This window comes from Procambarus clarkii, chromosome 1 (genome assembly GCF_040958095.1).
Source record: "Procambarus clarkii isolate CNS0578487 chromosome 1, FALCON_Pclarkii_2.0, whole genome shotgun sequence".
Classification (NCBI taxonomy): Eukaryota; Metazoa; Arthropoda; class Malacostraca; order Decapoda; family Cambaridae; genus Procambarus; species Procambarus clarkii.
Genome location: NC_091150.1, coordinates 48211325 through 48230459, shown reverse-complemented (window position 1 = coordinate 48230459; position 19135 = coordinate 48211325). Strand labels below are relative to the sequence as shown.

Here is a 19135-nt window from a genome sequence, read left to right as displayed (position 1 = left end):
ACACAAACACCACTAACACAAACACTACTAACACAAACACCACTAACACAAACACCACTAACACAAACACCACTAACACAAGCACCACTAACACAAACACCACTAACACAAGCACCACTAACACAAACACCACTAACACAAGCACCACTAACACAAACATCACTAACACAAGCACCACTACCACAAACACCCACTAACACAAACACCACTAACACAAGCACCACTAACACAAATACCACTAACACAAGCACCACTAACACAAACATCACTAACACAAGCACATCTAACACAAGCACCACTAACACAAGCACCACTACCACAAACACCACTAACACAAACACCACTAACACAAACACCCACTAACACAAACACCACTAACACAAGCACCACTAACACCACTAACACAAACACCACTAACACAAGCACCACTAACACAAGCACCACTAACACAAGCACCACTAACACAAACACCACTAACACAAGCACCACTAACACAAACACCACTGACACAAACACCACTAACACAAGCACAACTAACACAAACACCACTAACACAAGCACCACTAACACAAGCACCACTAACACAAGCACCACTAACACAAACACCACTAACACAAACACCACTAACACAAACACCACTACCACAAACACCACTAACACAAGCACCACTAACACAAGCACATCTAACACAAGCACCACTAACACAAGCACCACTACCACAAACACCACTAACACAAACACCACTAACACAAACACCACTAACACAAACACCACTAACACAAACACCCACTAACACAAACACCACTAACACAAGCACCACTAACACCACTAACACAAACACCACTACCACAAACACCACTAACACAAGCACCACTAACACAAACATCACTAACACAACCACCACTAACACAAACACCACTAACACAAGCACCACTAACACAAGCACCACTAACACAAACATCACTAACACAACCACCGCTAACACAAACATCACTAACACAAGCACCACTAACACAAGCACCACTAACACAAACATCACTAACACAAACATCACTAACACAAACACCGCTAACACAAACACCACTAACACAAGCACCACTAACACAAACACCACTAACACAAGCACCACTAACACAAACACCACTAACACAAGCACCACTAACACAAACATCACTAACACAAGCACCACTACCACAAACACCCACTAACACAAACACCACTAACACAAGCACCACTAACACAAGCACCACTAACACAAACATCACTAACACAAGCACATCTAACACAAGCACCACTAACACAAGCACCACTAACACAAACACCACTAACACAAACACCACTAACACAAACACCCACTAACACAAACACCACTAACACAAGCACCACTAACACCACTAACACAAACACCACTACCACAAACACCACTAACACAAGCACCACTAACACAAACATCACTAACACAACCACCACTAACACAAACACCACTAACACAAGCACCACTAACACAAGCACCACTAACACAAACATCACTAACACAACCACCGCTAACACAAACATCACTAACACAAGCACCACTAACACAAGCACCACTAACACAAACATCACTAACACAAACATCACTAACACAAACACCGCTAACACAAACACCACTAACACAAGCACCACTAACACAAGCACCACTAACACAAACATCACTAACACAACCACCGCTAACATAAACATCACTAACACAAGCACCACTAACACAAGCACCACTAACACAAACATCACTAACACAAACATCACTAACACAAACACCGCTAACACAAACACCACTAACACAAGCACCACTAACACAAGCACCACTAACACAAACATCACTAACACAACCACCGCTAACATAAACATCACTAACACAAACACCGCTAACACAAACACCACTAACACAAGCACCACTAACACAAGCACCACTAACACAAACATCACTAACACAACCACCGCTAACATAAACATCACTAACACAAGCACCACTAACACAAACACCATTCATCATTACAAGTCTAGCCATATTTCAAATTCACACAACAAACTAGACAAACTAGGATACATAAAACAACAAGGAGGGCAGATGTCTACTCTGTCTAGCCTCTTGAGGAAACGGTGTCATTGCCAATTAAACAATAATTTGTATTACCTTCAGACTTGTGTTTTAATATTGGCATCAGTAAATACATTAAGAGAGTCTGGAAACTTAACCAGTAAATATGAAGTGTTAAGTTTAAGAAATAGAGTCCATTTCCCACTGTGTTCTCAGTAGGATTAAGCCAAAGTTAGACTAGGCTAATTGTCTACAAGTTCTGGCTTTTATTTACTACTTCGTGATGACCTGATTTCAGCTTAATTGTTTCCAACAAAATTCTCGATAATTTCATGTTTCCTATATTTTTTGCTGTCAACTCGCCATTAGTGGTTTTTGAATTAGGATTTATCTTATTAATAAGTTTTTTGCGAGGCCCATTTATCACGTGCATGAATAATATATAATATGTTAATTGTTATATAAATACCAATATCGAATCGCAAACTGAAATATATTCAATATCTATTAATTTATTCGCTTGTCGTTCATGCCCCAGACAGTTCATTGTTCACATGAGCTCACCTAGTTGTGCTTGCGGGGGTTGAGCTTTGGCTCTTTGGTCCCGCTTCTCAACTGTCAATCAACAGGTGTACAGATTCCTGAGCCTACTGGGCTCTATCAAATCTACATATGAAGCTGTGTATGGAATCTGCCTCCACCACACCACTGCCTAATGCATTCCATCTGTCATTCCATCTACTCTGACACTGAAAAAGTTCTTTCTAACGTCCCTCTGGCTAATTTTGGTACTCAGTTACCACCTGTGTCCCCTTGTTCGCGTACCACCCGTGTTAAACAGTTTATCGTTATCTACCCTGTCAATTCCTCTGAGACTTTTATAGGTGAAAAATATGTCTCCTCTAACTCTTATGTCTTCCAGTGTCGTGAGGTTTAGTTCTTTAGTTAAAAAATAATATTGCGTTTCACGAAGATAATTTCCAGTTCATGCGTTACGGAAAAAATGAAAATATAAAAACGGAAACCACAAAAAACGCAGTCAAATCATAACTTAGAACGAAAAGGCAATGTAAAGGATCTGGGTGTACTCATGTCGGAAGACCTTACCTTTAAAGAACGCAATAAAGTAGCCGTCACAACTGCAAGAAAAATGACAGGTTGGATAACAAGAACCTTTCACACTAGAGATGCCATACCAATGATAAAACTTTTCAAGACGCTAGTGCTCTCTAGAGTGGAGTACTGCTGCACAATGACAGCCCCTTTCAAAGCTGGAGAAATTGCTGACCTGGAGAGCGTGCAGAGATCCTTTACTGTTAGAATCCACTCAGTAAAACATCTAAACTATTGGGCCCCACTAAAATGTCTAAAACTGTATTCTCTTGAGCGCAGACGGGAGAGATACATGATAATTTACACGTAGAAAATTGTAGAGGGGCTGGTCCTAAACCATGCACACAGAAATAACACCACATGAGACCAGGAGGCATGGCAGGATTGTGACGTCACCCCTTGTCAGGGTCACATCGGGTGCCAGGACAGAACCAAAACCTTCCAGGTTTAGGTCTATCCAATCTATCCTTCCCAAGAACTCCTTAACCCATTCAAATCAGCTTTTCTGAAATCTCGCACCTTACCAGAACTTTGTCCTAAACATTTATATCATTCTATGGTACATTTGATTTCCTTGTGATCACTGTTCCCTTGCACACTCCCTATTTACATGCCATTAATTTGTCTCTCCCCTTTCCCCCGTTCCATCCTAAATCCCTATCCTGATTCCCTTCCAAGTGCTATATAGTCGTAATGGCTTGGCGTTCTCTCCTGATAATTCCAAACCATTCCCTGTTAGTTAACACTAAGTCTAACATATTGTTATCCCGCGTTGGTTCCTTAAATTAATGAGTTGTTTAAGGAAATAATCGTTAACTAATTCTAAAAAAGAAAAAACTGCTTTGAAATTCCATTTTTTGTTCATTCAGTTTGTTACACGAAAACTTAAGTCAGCCATGACACAAATATGTTTTACTTAAATGATCTAGAATTCTAGATATTTCACCCTATAGATGCTCTGAGTCCGTTCTGCCGACGTTTGGTGGTGGTGTACGTCACTGTTATTATCAGATTATTGATATTTTTATTTAATTTTAACCAAATAGTTTGTGTGGGAGGGGGGGGGTCAGTTTTGATCCCTCTATGACACTACATTTACAATTTTCCCCTGATGTATTTGACTACCCCCCCCCACCTCCTCTTCTAATATGTCTATGTTAACGTCTAAAATGTCTATGTTAACGTCTAATATGTCTATGTTAACGTCTAAAATGTCTATGTTAACGTCTAAAATGTCTATGTTAACGTCTAAAATGTCTACGTTAACGTCTAAAATGTCTATGTTAACGTCTAAAATGTCTATGTTAACGTCTAATATGTCTATGTTAAATCATTTAAATCCCTTTATTTGATACTTAGCCAATAGTTACCTGTTGTCTACATTCATCCACGTTTCGGTTATTGCAGTAATATCTAGTGTGCAGACGAGAGCATTAAAATTGTTTATTTTGTTTCTAAGACTTGAACTGTTTGTGTAGTAAGACTTGAACTGTTTGTGTTGTTCACCATAAGGGTATTGTTATGTGGAGGCCTTCCCCCCCCCCCCCAGCCCTCTTCCTTGTACCCCAAGCTCCTCCCTCCCAACACACACTTCTATTGCCTCCTAAGAAAATAACTCAAGTCAAATTCGTCAGAGATGAGACACTCTTTGTAAGCCGCGTTGTGCACATTTTACTGATCTATCAATGTTTTGGAAGATGGAGACGAATGACTTTTGCGATTATGGATTCAAGATTCGTCCACACTCTGTACTTCAAGGTAACTATCTACTAGGTCAACGCAAGTGATCTAATTCCCTTCCTAAAAAATGTGGAAGGGGTTTATGGGGGGGGAAGGGGGTGGGGAAAGGGGGGGGGTTTAAGGGGGGTAGCTGTTACTTCAATATTCATTACAAAATCAACGAAACAGATAATCTAAATTATTTAAAGAAATTAAAAATTATAAGATGTTTTCAATAAATTCAATTTATAGTAAGACAACTGGAAAGAAAGGAATATAATCCTGACATCCTGCCTGGCCTGCAGACCCGGTACACACAAGAAAACCAATGTGGTATACAAATTTGCTTGCCCTGGGGCAGACTGCACGCTCCTTGATACAGTATACAACAACAGCCCTTTTTTCGCCGTCTCACAGTGGCCCTGCAGGCTGGGGGACTTACAGAGCAGGTCCACAGTGATCCTGCAGGCTGGGGGACTTACAGAGCAGGTCCACAGTGACCCTGCAGGCTGGGGGACTTACAGAGCAGGTCCACAGTGACCCTGCAGGCTGGGGGACATACAGAGCAGGTCCACAGTGATCCTGCAGGCTGGGGGACTTACAGAGCAGGTCCACAGTGACCCTGCAGGCTGGGGGACATACAGAGCAGGTCCACAGTGATCCTGCAGGCTGGGGGACTTACAGAGCAGGTCCACAGTGATCCTGCAGGCTGGGGGACATACAGAGCAGGTCCACAGTGACCCTGCAGGCTGGGGGACATACAGAGCAGGTCCACAGTGATCCTGCAGGCTGGGGGACTTACAGAGCAGGTCCACAGTGACCCTGCAGGCTGGGGGACTTACAGAGCAGGTCCACAGTGACCCTGCAGGCTGGGGGACTTACAGAGCAGGTCCACAGTGATCCTGCAGGCTGGAGGACTTACAGAGCAGGTCCACAGTGACCCTGCAGGCTGGGGGACTTCCAGAGCAGGTCCACAGTGACCCTGCAGGCTGGGGGACTTACAGAGCAGGTCCACAGTGGCCCTGCAGGCTGGGGGACTTCCAGAGCAGGTCCATAGTGACCCTGCAGGCTGGGGGACTTACAGAGCAGGTCCATAGTGACCCTGCAGGCTGGGGGACATACAGAGCAGGTCCATAGTGACCCTGCAGGCTGGGGGACATACAGAGCAGGTCCATAGTGACCCTGCAGGCTCAGAAACCTCCAGAAGCAAGTGAAAAAAATACTAAGAAATCTCACAAGACGATTGTTGACAAATAAATAACCACCAAAAAAGCTTACCATTCATGTACATTTAAGTTTCATATTACGGTTTGTGATTGATATTTTCTGTTGTGAATATTGGTGTGGCTGCCAATATAGGTTTTATCTTTTAATCTTAATATTGTTTCTTGTGCATTAATGAGCTTTGTTGAAGGTGTAGGAATTATCCAGCACCTTACTGGGCAAGCAGGCGGCTGTGCGCTCAAAGGCGGCCCACTTCATCACTAGATTACCTTAATGCTTCTCTCTCTCTAGAGGGAGAGAGTCAGGGAGAGAAAGAGAGATAGTAAGTGAGAGAAATAGATAAAGAGAGAGAGAGAGAGAGAAAGGGGAGGGGGGCAGGGCGAGGCTGCATCACGAGTACCATCATCGCCAGCAACATGCTCAACACGGGACTCAACTTCCGGATGGGTGTCTGAGTACAGGCAGTGACCAGCCTGTAGGCAGCCTCTCTACCCGGCAGCTGAGGTCCTGTTTTACTTGCTCTCGTCCGGGGTCATGCCGCTCAAAATTTAAAAGAAAGAAAAAGTTGGGGATACAGGAAGAAATGTTCAGAGACCTAATCTCGGACCATTCAAAACATACTGAGACCGCCTGCTGGCCACATGCAAATTCTGCAGGTACCTATGTGGCTTCCTGAGCATATGTAAGCCCTACGCACCGCTACAAGCCTCTCACCCACCATTGACTTCCGTGTTGGCTAACAACGGGCACACGCCAAGGAGTCAGTCTATTAGCATATGATCTGGCAGCAGTCACGGCTTCATTACCAGTGTTGGAGGTCTGGCACACAGCCTCGTGGACTCTCGTCGTCCTGATGTGGGTTGTTGTGTTGGAAGAGTTTCTTGATGACAGAACTCCTGAGAACTTTGCTAATATTGTCGGCCATACATCATGTATGCGTCAAGACAGGCTGGCCCAGGGGGGGGGGGCAGGGAAGGAGGGGAGTTGCAGTGTGCTTCTGTAAGTCTGTAGACGCCCAATCTTTTGGTGTAGTCATATCTATTCATCTGAAAATAATGTTCTTCAAAGCATGCATAAACCCCAAAATCTTAATTATTGTATACGCAATTACTGACCTTAATAGCAGAAGGCTTCTCTAACAACTCTTTTCCTGAGCAGTGTGGACTCCTTACTAATGCAACATAACTGTCAACACAATATAACTGTGGGTGACCGCAACCAGTGTTTCATACACAGGGACTCTGATGAACTGTTGCAGTTTCAACCCTAAACATTGTGTGAGCTTCCCGATTCATATTTCAGGATGTTCCTGTGATCCTGTCGTAACTGATCTACCTGTGAGCATAATACACTATGGAGCCCTGAGTGTGTTGGTCCATCAGACCACCAGGCTGTCTTCCCACACTCACTGTCCCAACAGATCGAGGTGAAGAACTCACTCGACCAACCTGGCTTTGGGACAAAGGGGGAACTGTACAGCCCTTCACTTAGAGCCGTGATCATCTAAATGAGATTTCATGCTTCAGGGTAGACATGAAGAGCCAAGCAAGCTCTTTGACCATTCATATGCTGGATTTTCAGTAAAAATATATATTCCAAATTAGTAATATGTGACCAAGCTTTCTCATCAGCCATGGCTTGGTTATCGTTATCGGGTGGCAGCTGATAGCAGAAACAAGGCCTGGAGGAGATTCCTAAGGCATCCTTCGGCTTACAACGTGAACATTTGTAAATGATCTTGTTATGAAAAAGAGATTAACAAGTGGGCAATATTCAGATGGGAATCAGAAACAAGAAAAAATGTGTCAGGAAGAGTTGAATCCGAATTCTGGTGGTCGCCGATTTGTGATCGGCAAGGACACAATCCCGCCTCTAACAGGGTAGATGGGACTGTTGCAACCAGCAAGTTGGAAAAGCTCAACTTATGGCAAATAATTTTGCTGCTAAGATGCAAGTCCCTTATTTTTAACGACATCCATATCGACATAGCCAATGGCTGGGTCCAACTTGTCTGAAGTGGTTACTGAACAGATTGAAGTCCTCCATCTCCTTAAGCACTCGACATAGGAGGTGGGGCCAGATAGGGTCAGCCCATGCCTGCTACGGAGCTGTGTGGCCGTGTTGGTCCTGCCTCCCCTACCTCCACCACCTCTGTCTCTCACACACCTCCACCACCTCTGCCTCTCACACACCTCCACCACCTCTGCCTCTCACACACACCTCCACCACCTCTGCCTCTCACACACCTCTGCCTCTCACACACCTCCACCACCTCTGCCTCTCACACACACCTCCACCACCTCTGCCTCTCACACACCTCTGCCTCTCACACACCTCCACCACCTCTGCCTCTCTCAAGAAATCTGGTTCTTGAGGCATTATAATCTCTCAGGAACTAACGTAATTTTTTGACCATCAACGGCTACTGTGTGGAGGACAATTTGGTGTTAGAAAAGGTCGTTCTGCTGCTGATACCTTGATCAATCTCCACGAAGTGGTATCGTCACCGGATGAGTCCAAGATCAGCTGTGTTGCTGCACTGGCTATTGCTGGCGCCTTTGGTGAGTTGTGGCACTCTGGATTACTACCAAAGCTTCAACCACTAGGCATCTCAGGCTACAGTTTACAGGTAATAAAGGACTGCCTTCAATTTCGGACTCTAAGGGTCCGAACTTGACCCTAAGGATTGAGAGTCAATGGGGCTAATCTGAGAGCCACTCAATTGATGCCAGCAAACCAGAGGGAAGTGTTCTTAGGCCTATTTTGTGGAATGTCTACTTCAGTGATCAATTATACCTCATTCTTGAAGCACAATGCTGACAACCGCACACAAACATATGAAGAAGAAGAAATGCCAACTTCTACAAGGATCATTAATCGCAAACTTTCAGCAATATCTAACTGGGGAAGACGATAGCAGGTCGCATCTACGGCTGAAAAAAAAACACAGGCGATCATAATAAGACTGAAAGACATTACAAATCGGACAAGCATAGAAATTAGTGTAAAAATTCTTCATCAATTAGGGATGAAGTGGACATCTTGGGACTGAAGTCTCACTCCTCAATGACCATGAAGAGGCAGGTGCTCAACCCAGAAGCAAGACAGCCAGGAAACTCACAGCCCCGTGAAGGATCTCACACCTTCTTGACATCACCGGGCGTAAATTATTACTATGAGGCACATGTTCACTCTTATATTTGTGATCAGAATCCAACATTCTGATCCCATCATGGATCAGAATTTGGAGAAGGTGGAGACTGGAGGGAGGAGGCCGTCTGTGACCCGCCCGGCTGGACTGGTCTCAACGTCTGAGCCTCTGACACCAGCGACATGTTGATGGACTTATTGTCATGTGGAAGTTCAGTATTCTCAAAGTTTCCCCACCTGGCCCACCTTAGTGGAGAGTCTGACTGACTGACCGATCGACCGACCGACCGACCGATCGACCGACCGACCGACCGACCATGGCAGATACAGGACCTCTCTCTGCCTACCCTATCTTACATTGTCTATCTGTATTGTCGCTTGCCAGACGGACACCTGCAGTCTCTCACTGGTTAGACCCTCAAGACTTCATCACCAGGCACCAAACGTGGCCTGCCCCCCCCCCCCTTCACCCCCCCCAGAGCACCCCCTCACCCCCATCACAGTGCCAACAGAAGTGTTCTTGTTGGCCACTAACACAACACTCCATGTATCCCTAACACAACACTCCATGTATCCCTAACACAACACTCCATGTATCCCTAACACAACACTCCATGTATCCCTAACACAACACTCCATGTATCCCTAACACAACACTCCATGTATCCCTAACACAACACTCCATGTATCCCTAACACAACACTCCTATGTATCCCTAACACAACACTCCATGTATCCCTAACACAACACTCCATGTATCCCTAACACAACACTCCATGTATCCCTAACACAACACTCCATGTATCCTACTATCTTTACCCAGCGTCTACAACCTGTACCCATCATCTACAACCTGTACCCAGCCTCCACAACCTGTACCCAGCGTCTACAACCTGTACCCAGCCTCCACAACCTGTACCAAGCCTCCACAACCTGTACCCAGCCTCACAACCTGTACCCAGCCTCTACAACCTGTACCCAGCCTCTACAACCTGTACCCAGCCTCCACAACCTGTACCCAGCCTTCACAACCTGTACCCAGCCTCCACAACCTGTACCCAGCCTCCACAACCTGTACCCAGCCTCCACAACCTGTACCCAGCCTCCACAACCTGTACCCAGCCTCTACAACCTGTACCCAGCCTCCACAACCTGTACCCAGCCTCTACAACCTGTACCCAGCCTCCACAACCTGTACCCAGCCTCCACAACCTGTACCCAGCATCTACAACCTGTACCCAGCCTCCACAACCTGTACCCAGCGTCTACAACCTGTACCCAGCCTCCACAACCTGTACCCAGCCTCTACAACCTGTACCCAGCCTCCACAACCTGTACCCAGCCTCCACAACCTGTACCCAGCCTCTACAACCTGTACCCAGCCTCCACAACCTGTACCCAGCCTCCACAACCTGTACCCAGCATCTACAACCTGTACCCAGCCTCCACAACCTGTACCCAGCCTCCACAACCTGTACCCAGCCTCTACAACCTGTACCCAGCCTCTACAACCTGTACCCAGCCTCCACAACCTGTACCCAGCCTTCACAACCTGTACCCAGCCTCCACAACCTGTACCCAGCCTCCACAACCTGTACCAAGCCTCCACAACCTGTACCCAGCCTCCACAACCTGTACCCAGCCTCTACAACCTGTACCCAGCCTCCACAACCTGTACCCAGCGTCTACAACCTGTACCCAGCCTCCACAACCTGTACCAAGCCTCCACAACCTGTACCCAGCCTCCACAACCTGTACCCAGCCTCTACAACCTGTACCCAGCCTCTACAACCTGTACCCAGCCTCCACAACCTGTACCCAGCCTTCACAACCTGTACCCAGCCTCCACAACCTGTACCCAGCCTCCACAACCTGTACCCAGCCTCCACAACCTGTACCCAGCCTCCACAACCTGTACCCAGCCTCTACAACCTGTACCCAGCCTCCACAACCTGTACCCAGCCTCTACAACCTGTACCCAGCCTCCACAACCTGTACCCAGCCTCCACAACCTGTACCCAGCATCTACAACCTGTACCCAGCCTCCACAACCTGTACCCAGCGTCTACAACCTGTACCCAGCCTCCACAACCTGTACCCAGCCTCTACAACCTGTACCCAGCCTCCACAACCTGTACCCAGCCTCCACAACCTGTACCCAGCCTCTACAACCTGTACCCAGCCTCCACAACCTGTACCCAGCCTCCACAACCTGTACCCAGCATCTACAACCTGTACCCAGCCTCCACAACCTGTACCCAGCCTCTACAACCTGTACCCAGCCTCCACAACCTGTACCCAGCCTCTACAACCTGTACCCAGCCTCCACAACCTGTACCCAGCCTCTACAACCTGTACCCAGCGTCCACAACCTGTACCCAGCATCTACAACCTGTACTCAGCCTCCACAACCTGTACCCAGCCTCCACAACCTGTACCCAGCCTCCACAACCTGTACCCAGCCTCCACAACCTGTACCCAGCCTCCACAACCTGTACCCAGCCTCCACAACCAGTACCCAGCCTCTACAACCTGTACCCAGCCTCTACAACCTGTACCCAGCCTCTACAACCTGTACCCAGCCTCTACAACCTGTACCCAGCCTCTACAACCTGTACCCAGCCTCTACAACCTGTACCCAGCCTCTACAACCTGTACCCAGCCTCCACAACCTGTACCCAGCCTCCACAACCTGTACCCAGCCTCTACAACCTGTACCCAGCCTCTACAACCTGTACCCAGCCTCTACAACCTGTACCCAGCCTCTACAACCTGTACCCAGCCTCTACAACCTGTACCCAGCCTCTACAACCTGTACCCAGCCTCTACAATCACTCTACTCCCTTACACATAACAAGTTGTCACAAAGCATGTAGAGGGTTCCCTGGTTCCCAGAAGTTACAACCAGGATCCTTCGAACATTTCCTCATCCACTAACGAAACCTTTACATCTCTCCTCAGTGGCAGCGGCTTGTTTACCTTTATTAAAGAGTTTATGAGCACCAGAGCACTACGAGGCGACTCATAATAATAATAATATCCATGAGTTGTGGAGATGGAAGACTCATAAACTCTATCATGCATGTAAACACTGCCGCCATCATGACGTTAAGATGCACAGGTTTCGTCATTACGCAAAAATGCCTATTGATTTTAAGCAAATCCTGTGACAATTGTGTGGTTAAGCTTGAAGGGGAACCCCTAAGCCTTCGGCTATTAGAGCTGGCTTTCAGCTCAAAATGAAACTTTAATAAGTGTCTCTGTTCCCAGACTTGTGCAACCGATCAACGAAATGAAACAATGGATACCTTGAGGTGCTTCCGGGGCTTAGTGTCCCCGCGGCTCGGTCGTCGACCAGGCCTCCTGGTTGGCTGGACTGATCAACCAGGCTGGATGGATGGATTGCAAGGCATCGAACCAGCAACTGATTGTAGCATCATGAGAGCAACTCAGGCGCGGTACAATTATTTCATCTCCATGTTTGTCGGGGAAAGCCCACGACCTCCACTATATTGTTTTTTTTAAAGACAGATTTACAGCAGTGTACCCATGCTGCTGTGTGGTGGGTGTTGTCAGCAGTGTACCCATGCTGCTGTGTGGTGGGTGTTGTCAGCAGTGTACCCATGCTGCTGTGTGGTGGGTGTTGTCAGCAGTGTACCCAGGCTGCTGTGTGGTGGGTGTTGTCAGCAGTGTACCCATGCTGCTGTGTGGTGAGTGTTGTCAGCAGTGTACCCATGCTGCTGTGTGGTGAGTGTTGTCAGCAGTGTACCCATGCTGCTGTGTGGTGGGTGTTGTCAGCAGTGTACCCAGGCTGCTGTGTGGTGGGTGTTGTCAGTAGTGTACCCATGCTGCTGTGTGGTGGGTGTTGTCAGCAGTGTACCCATGCTGCTGTGTGGTGGGTGTTGTCAGCAGTGTACCCATGCTGCTGTGTGGTGAGTGCTGTCAGCAGTGTACCCAGGCTGCTGTGTGGTGGGTGCTGTCAGCAGTGTACCCATGCTGCTGTGTGGTGGGTGTTGTCAGCAGTGTACTCATGCTGCTGTGTGGTGGGTGTTGTGAGCAGTGTACCCATGCTGCTGTGTGGTGGGTGTTGTGAGCAGTGTACTCATGCTGCTGTGTGGTGGGTGTTGTGAGCAGTGTACCCATGCTGCTGTGTGGTGGGTGCTGTCAGCAGTGTACTCATGCTGCTGTGTGGTGGGTGTTGTGAGCAGTGTACCCATGCTGCTGTGTGGTGGGTGTTGTCAGCAGTGTACCCATGCTGCTGTGTGGTGGGTGTTGTCAGCAGTGTACCCATGCTGCTGTGTGGTGGGTGTTGTCAGCAGTGTACCCATGCTGCTGTGTGGTGGGTGTTGCCAGCAGTGTACCCATGCTGCTGTGTGGTGGGTGTTGTCAGCAGTGTACCCAGGCTGCTGTGTGGTGGGTGTTGTCAGCAGTGTACCCATGCTGCTGTGTGGTGAGTGTTGTCAGCAGTGTACCCATGCTGCTGTGTGGTGAGTGTTGTCAGCAGTGTACCCATGCTGCTGTGTGGTGGGTGTTGTCAGCAGTGTACCCAGGCTGCTGTGTGGTGGGTGTTGTCAGTAGTGTACCCATGCTGCTGTGTGGTGGGTGTTGTCAGCAGTGTACCCATGCTGCTGTGTGGTGGGTGCTGTCAGCAGTGTACCCATGCTGCTGTGTGGTGAGTGATGTCAGCAGTGTACCCATGCTGCCCTGTGGTGAGTGTTGTCAGCAGTGTACCCAGGCTGCTGTGTGGTGGGTGTTGTCAGCAGTGTACCCATGCTGCTGTGTGGTGAGTGTTGTCAGCAGTGTACCCATGCTGCCCTGTGGTGAGTGTTGTCAGCAGTGTACCCATGCTGCTGTGTGGTGAGTCAGTGAGTCAAGATCTGGGGGTCCACGCTCGGCCGCTCACGCACAAACTTTCCTCACTCAAGTGTTACACTCTACTGCCCAAACGGCTCCGCGCTCTTTGTCAGAGAATCAATATATGTGATTAGTGGTCACATAAAGTATTCAAATGCCATTGCCATATCAATAAATTGTAATACATTTTTGTATTTCTAAATTTATTATTATTATTATTTTTGCACAAAGAAATCACATTAACGTGACGTATTATAGAGAAAATGAGTGAGCCTTCAGAAGGAAGCTTCAAGACCTCTAGAGACTTCAGTTGGGAGTCTCAGCATTTCTAGAGGCTTTAGTTAGAAGCCTCGTGGTCTCTAGTGGCTTTTGTGGGAAGCCTCAGGACCTCTAGAGGCTTCAGCTGGGAGCCTCGAAGCCTCTTAGAGGCTTCAGTTGGGAGCCTTAGGACCTCCAGAGGCTTCAGTTGGGAGCCGCAGTGTTGTTTGCCTGTAAACCTCTAGAGGCTTCAATTGGGAGCCTCAGGGCCTCTAGAGGCTACATTTGGGAGTCTCAGGGCCTCCAGAGGCTTTAGTTATGAGTCTCAGGAACCCTAGAGGATTCAGTTGTTGAGGCTTTCGTTGCTGCTTGAAGCTTTCGTGTTGAATGTTTCAAAAGAAATCTTTCCTCTCCCACTCCCACCTTTGTAGAAACCTCTAAATGAGAGGATGTTTTACACAGAAACCTTTACAGAGTTTCTCCCTGTAAAACTCTCTCTACACACACACACACACGGGGTGAAAGGTAACCCATAGCTCTCAGTTACAGGTTTCTACTGCGATCGTAGCTATCAACAAACGGTTTCTAGGTAAAGCCTCACACTATCTATACACCCTTATTTAGAGACTCACAGCACTGACCCCAAGGAGCGGTTTCTGCAGGGAACCTCACACGACTTGGTGGTACCTGCAGGGAACCTCACACAACTTGGTGGTACCTGCAGGGAACCTCACACAACTTGGTGGTTCCTGCAGGGAACCTCACACAACTTGATGGTTCCTGCAGGGAACCTCACACAACTTGGTGGTACCTGCAGGGAACCTCACACGACTTGATGGTTCCTGCAGGGAACCTCACACAACTTGGTGGTTCCTGCAGGGAACCTCACACAACTTGATGGTTCCTGCAGGGAACCTCACACAACTTGATGGTTCCTGCAGGGAACCTCACACAACTTGATGGTTCCTGCAGGGAACCTCACACAACTTGATGGTTCCTGCAGGGAACCTCACACAACTTGGTGGTACCTGCAGGGAACCTCACACAACTTGATGGTTCCTGCAGGGAACCTCACACAACTTGATGGTTCGTGCAGGGAACCTCACACAACTTGATGGTTCGTGCAGGGAACCTCACACAACTTGATGGTACCTGCAGGGAACCTCACACAACTTGATGGTTCCTGCAGGGAACCTCACACAACTTGATGGTACCTGCAGGGAACCTCACACAACTTGATGGTACCTGCAGGGAACCTCACACAACTTGATGGTTCCTGCAGGGAACCTCACACCACATACTTGTCTCCACACTGATCTCGTCAGAGCCACCAGAGTCTGTGCTCTGTTAACCGTTAATCGAAACCTCGTCACCTCAGCGTTAGGTTTCTTCTTGGAGGTTTCAGAAGGTTTCGCAGCTGGAAGCTTGTGAAGAGAAGCTCACGAGCAATACCAGCTATAATACTTCTAACTGGGGCCTTTCCAACAGTCACAACCAAAGGACTTTACAGAGAATACTTCCAACAGTCACCAACCAAAGGACTCTACAGAGAATACTTCCAACAGTCACCAACCAAAGGACTCTACAATGGATGGTTCCAACAGTCAACCAGCCTGGGGTAGTGACCAGGAGGTAACAGGTCAACAAACAAATTCTCTGCCTCCAGTACAGTGTGGTGGTTCCACAAGCCCAGAACCACCTCCAGTACAGTGTGGTGGTTCCACAAGTCCAGAACCACCTCCAGTACAGTGTAATCGTTCCACACGCCCAGAACCACCTCCAGTACAGTGTGGTGGTTCCACAAGCCCAGAACCACCTCCAGTACAGTGTAATGGTTCCACACGCCCAGAACCACCTCCAGTACAGTGTGGTGGTTCCACAAGCCCAGAACCACCTCCAGTACAGTGTGGTGGTTCCACACGCCCAGAACCACCTCTAGTACAGTGTGGTGGTTCCACAAGCCCAGAACCACCTCCAGTACAGTGTGGTGGTTCCACACGCCCAGAACCACCTCCAGTACAGTGTAGTGGTTCCACAAGCCCAGAACCACCTCCAGTACAGTGTGGTGGTTCCACAAGCCCAGAACCACCTCTTGAGGAAGGCGCGAGTATTACTCACCATCAAAAAATGTTATCTTAAAAAATGTTTTATAATGTAAATTTTGTATTCAAGAAGCTTCACGAGAAACGTTTTCTTCAAGCTTTATATATCACAATAACGTGATATATCCAATAACAAATCCACAGGCGCCTTAACGAGGGTTCGAACCTATGCACTGAGTGTTCCAAGTCGACTACACCACGACATAGTAAAAGAATTGCAACCTGGAGTACTGCTGCACCCTCGAGGGTCCCGAGGCTTCCCCCTGAAGCCTAACCGAACCTGTTATTAGCAAGGGTTTCTATAGACAGACACACACCTCTGCCAGCTAAATATTTTTACAGTGAGTGTTGATGGGTAAAGTTAGATGTTTCTACGGAATGTTTACTGAAGAGGCGTTAAACTTACGTTAGTTATGAGTTTAACTAACTCATATTTTAACTAACTCTAACTAACTATATAACTCTTACTATAACTCTAACTATATAACTCTTACTATAACTCTAACTAACTATATAACTCTTACTATAACTCTAACTATATAACTCTTACTATAACTCTAACTAACTATATAACTCTTACTATAACTCTAACTAACTATATAACTCTAACTATAACTCTAATTAACTATAACTAACTATATAACTCTAACTATAACTCTAATTAACTATAACTAACTATATAACTAACTATAACTCTAACTAATAACTCTATCACTCTAACTATAACTATCTCAACTAATATTTTAATAATAAAAGAGTAAAAGTCAGGATTAAAGGCTTTTTATAAAAGAGGTTTCAGTAGTACAAGAGTTTCTACAGTGAACCTCTGTAGTCAACTACAATTTCATCAGTGAACCTCGGTATTTAATTAATATTTCTACAGAGAAGCACAGCATTTAATTGACCTCTGCCAAACAGTTCTACAGATTGGCCCCGCCACCACCACTGGCTTCTTCTACGTCCTCCTCCAACATTCTAAGTTTCCTGGAGTGAACTCTACCACAACGCCATGGTAGAGTTCACGATGAACACAACAAACAGCATACTACAGATCCCGGGACGGGGAGGAGGGGGTTAATATATTCGCGGGAGCCCCATGCGGCCGCTGCGGCCACCAGCAACATCTAAGGAAATCTGAGGAGAGCCTTGCAAGGTCTGCAAGGCTTGTAAAAGGGTACTGGGAGCGTTACTCGCAACAGGAGCAGTTAAAGAGGGTTTTACACACGGCTAACAGTTTCTATGGACTGTTTCACACTCGAGGTTTCTATTTGGAGGATCGCGCTCAGTTAAGGGTTTCTAAAGACTGATTCACGCTCAGCTAAAGGTTTTTATGGATAACACACACTCGTCAAATTCTTCTATAAAAGAAATAATCACTGGCTGAGTGAAAAAAATATTCTATAGGCAGCTTCACCAACAATAGCTTCTGAGAAAGGCTCTCTCGCGCTCTGCCTAAATCCTCTGCATTCAGCAGCAGTCTGCGTAACTCTTTTTAGCACGCAGCCTTCCCTCAATCATGAAGGCCTCTCAAGGAAGCTGGCCACTCTGCTTAGTGCTTCCATAAGAGCTTCAGCCACAGAGAAAAAGCTTTGTATACATGAAGCTTCAACGTCTCTATAAAGGTTTATAGGGGCAGTCTAGCACTTCTACAAGGAGCCTTACAATCAGATAAAGGGTTCTGTAAGAGGCTTACAATCAGATCAAGCCTTCTACAAGAAGCTTACAACCAAATCAAGGCTTGTACAAAGGACCTACTACCAGATCAAGGCTTCTACAAGGACCTACTACCAGATCAAGGCTTCTACAAGGACCTACAACCACATCGAGGCTTCTACAAGGGACCTACAACCTAATCAAGGATTCTACATGGGACCGACAACCAGATTAAGGCTTCTACAAGGTACCTAAAACCAGATCAAGGCTTCTACAAGGGGCTTACAAATTGGATCAAGGCTTCTACAAGGGGCTTACAAATTGGATCAAGGCTTCTACAAGGGGCTTACAAATTGGATCAAGGCTTCTACAAGGGGCTTACAAATTGGATCAAGGCTTCTACAAGGGACCAACAACCAGATCAAGGCTTCTACAAGGGACCAACAACCAGATCAAGGATTCTACGAGGGTCTTACAACCAGATCAAGGTGTCTAGAAGGAACTAGCTACCTGATGAAGCATTCTACAAGGAGCCTTAACTTCAACTAAAGGCTTCCATAAATCTACAAGGAGCCATATCATCAACTAAAGGTCTCTACGGCGATCCTCAACTTCAAGTGAAGGATTCTACAGAGCGCCTCGGCGGCTGGTGTAGAGAGGTAAAGAGCGGCTCACCAGAGCAGCAGCAGCAGGTGAGACGGAGCAACAACAACACGGTGTTCACTGCTTAGCGTCCAGGCGCACACTGGCTGCCTCTGCCTGCCTCCCTCCCTACACCCGCCACCCACTGGGGGTCATCCACCAGGGGAGACCATCCCAAAGGGGAAAACATCCCTCCGGGGGCCACCTCATCCAGGGGGGGCCCCTCATCCAGGGGGCCACTCTGTCCTCTATTTCCACTCCATCTCTCTTTGCTTCTCCTCGTTCCCACTGTGTCCTTTCATTTCCATCTTCGTTCTCCATTTCTTTCATTTGACTCTTTATT

At 47.1% G+C, this 19135-nt stretch overlaps 1 long non-coding RNA gene across 1 annotated transcript in view; it reads right to left on the bottom strand.

Annotated features, from left to right (window-relative positions):
* LOC138358441 (uncharacterized) overlaps positions 1-18888 on the bottom strand; it is a 95066-nt gene extending 76178 nt beyond the window's left edge. The window contains exon 1 of the long non-coding RNA XR_011225379.1: positions 18826-18888. This is a non-coding gene — a long non-coding RNA (uncharacterized lncRNA). The remainder of the gene's footprint in view (positions 1-18825) is intronic.
* Between the last annotated feature and the right edge of the window lie 247 nt (positions 18889-19135).